This window comes from Camelina sativa, chromosome 16, assembly GCF_030686135.1.
Source record: "Camelina sativa cultivar CO46 ecotype springtype chromosome 16, ASM3068613v1".
Lineage (NCBI taxonomy): Eukaryota > Viridiplantae > Streptophyta > Magnoliopsida > Brassicales > Brassicaceae > Camelina > Camelina sativa.
Genome location: NC_141895.1, coordinates 14,190,238 through 14,192,848, shown reverse-complemented (window position 1 = coordinate 14,192,848; position 2,611 = coordinate 14,190,238). Strand labels below are relative to the sequence as shown.

Sequence of the window (2,611 nt, the reverse complement as noted above, 5' to 3'; positions counted from 1 at the left end):
CCATTTCTTTCTTTAGTGATTCATCACCAGCTTTACCCTCTATAACAAAAGGTTGGCCTCCAATGGTGGGTTGGTTTGTTGCATTCTTGATGTCAAACCTCATAGTCAACCCATCAGCAATGTCCAGACTGGTTATACCCTTTCTAACATCTATCACTGCTCCAGATGTGGCCAAGAATGGTCTTCCAAGTATCATAGGATCATCAGGTTCTTGTTCCATCTCAATGATGATGAAGTAAGTTGGTATCCTTGCCTTACCTATTTTCACTAGAAAGCTTTCCAGTTTACCCATCACATCCTTCCTAGAGCCATCAACAAGACTGATGTAGAGGTTGCTTTGCTTGAATTCCTCATATCCTAGCTTTTGTGATATTGAGAAGGGCATAACACTCACATAAGCTCCAAGGTCACATAAACACTTGTTGAAGTGCATATAGTTCAATGAGTATGGTAGGTTGAATGAGCCTGGATCCTCAAGCTTGGTTGGAATCACAGCTGTTCCCATGTCTTCTAGATCCTTCTTGGCTTGATTCTTGGCCTTCTGCTTTGATATGATAAGTAACATGCCTTTATAGAGAGAATATGGTTCATACTGCTCCAAAGCTGGTCTTCTGTCCTCTTTCTTCTCCTCAACAGTCACTTTATGTTGAATGGCCATCAGTTCTTGCTTCTCAATCTTTTCCTTGAGCTTCCTAATCATTTGTTCTTTGAAACGTCCTATGAATGGCAGAGGTGGTTTGTATGCTGGAGAAATGTACTTGGTGGGCTTAGACTCGGTAGGGGCCACTCGACCAGTGACTCGATCAGGCACTCGATCGAGTGCTCTATCGTGTGCTGAGTCGAGTGCATTGCCGTGTGTCTTTTCTGTATGATCTCTTGCTTCATTCTGAGCTGACACTTGTTGAATATCCTCCCCATCTTGTTCCTCACTGTCGTGACATCATCCTCTATGACAAAGATAGCCTTGGAAGTAAACTCCCTTGGGTTTTGAATTGCTTTTCCAGGTAGTTGATCAGGCTTTGGAGCTGAAGTTGAAGCTATATTGCTCTCCATGAATTTAACCTTTGAGTTAAGGCTCTCAAACTTGATGTTCAGGTAATTATAGGTAGAATCTATCCTCTGGTTGATCTCAGCAAACTTCTTTGAGGGTTCCATCTATCTGGTGAATTGGTTAAGCAACAGCTGCTGCGTCAATGTTCTTAAGTCAGGTTCCTGGGCTTGGGTGGTCTGAAACCCTGGTGGGGGACACATTTAAGCCAAGTAACCTTGGTTATGCTGTTTAGGTACATAATTGTGCTGCTGCTGTGCTTGTTTTGGTGGATAGACTTGGTCCTGTGGGTTAGCCACATTTTTACTCCTATAGGACAGATTGTTTGGCTTGATTTGGTTGTAGGTAGGCCTACGAATTCGGGTCGGGTCGGATACTTCGGGTCGGGTAATTCGGATAGTCGGGTAGTTTGGAATCTAAGAAGTATTATCGAAAATAACCGAATTAAATAACGGGTCGGGTCGGTTTGGGTATCGGATTTTTCGGTTATTAATTTTGGCTACCGAAACTAACCAAATTTTTTAATTATTTGGTTAGTTTGATTATTTATGTTAAATCGCGTCAAAAAATTTGGTTATTTTCGGGTAAATTTGGGTAATTTCGGTTATTTTTGGGTAGTTTGGATAATTTGGGTAATTCGGGTCGGGTCGGGTTGGGTAATTTTGGGTAACGCGGGTAATTCGGTTAAAATTGGTTAACCAATAGGTTAGGGTGAACCAAACCGACCAAACCGACAAACCGATAACCGACTACATATTATAAATCCTTCGAATCGGTTTTCTTCTCTTAACCAAAACCCAACCAAAAACCAAAAATCTTGATTCGGTTCGGTTCGGTTCGGTTCAGAATTCTCTGTTCGGGTAATATTCCCAGGGCTAGTTGTAGGGCTTGAAAACTCCTTGGTTTTGCATATAACACAGCTCAGCTACCTCATTCTCCCCATCTTGAATTGTTGTATCCTCTTCACCAAGAAAGTGAATGTTCTTCTATTGACTAAGCAGAATCCTGTCTAAATTGTCATTAACAATCTTCAAGTCCTTCTTATACTTCTCATCTAGTGCAGAATCAACAAACCTCATTGTTCTATCATAGTCCTCATTGCAATTGCCATCAGACTGAGCCAAGTTCTCCACTAGCTCCCAGCCATCATCTACATGTTTGTTGAGGAAGTTTCCATTTGAAGCAATGTCTAGGAACATCCTTATCTTCGGCAAAACACCTCTGTACAATGTGCTGAGCAGTGACTCATTGCTAAACCCATAGTGTGGACATCGTGTTTGGTAGCCCTTGAACCTCTCCCAAGTTTCACAGAATGTCTCATTGTTCTTCTGTGCAAAGCCTGAAATCTCATTCCTCAATCTTGTTGTTCTGGCATTGGAGAAGAATTTGGCTAAGAAGGCTTTCTTTCATCCATCCCATGTGGTTATGGCTCCTGTTGGAAGTGTCTTCTCCCAAACATGAGCTTTGTCTCATAGAGAGAATGAAAATAACCTTAACTTGAAGCTGTCCTCACTCACACCATTTATCTTTGTAAGGCCAGAGAGCCTGTCAAATTCATCAAGA

General features: G+C 41.8%; 1 non-coding gene across 1 annotated transcript; it reads left to right on the top strand.

Moving 5' to 3' along the window:
• Positions 1-2,302: 2,302 nt before the first annotated feature.
• On the top strand, positions 2,303-2,409 carry LOC147925496 (small nucleolar RNA R71). Its single transcript, XR_015585534.1, has one exon. It is a non-coding gene; the product is annotated as a small nucleolar RNA R71 (small nucleolar RNA).
• The last annotated feature ends 202 nt before the right edge of the window (positions 2,410-2,611 follow it).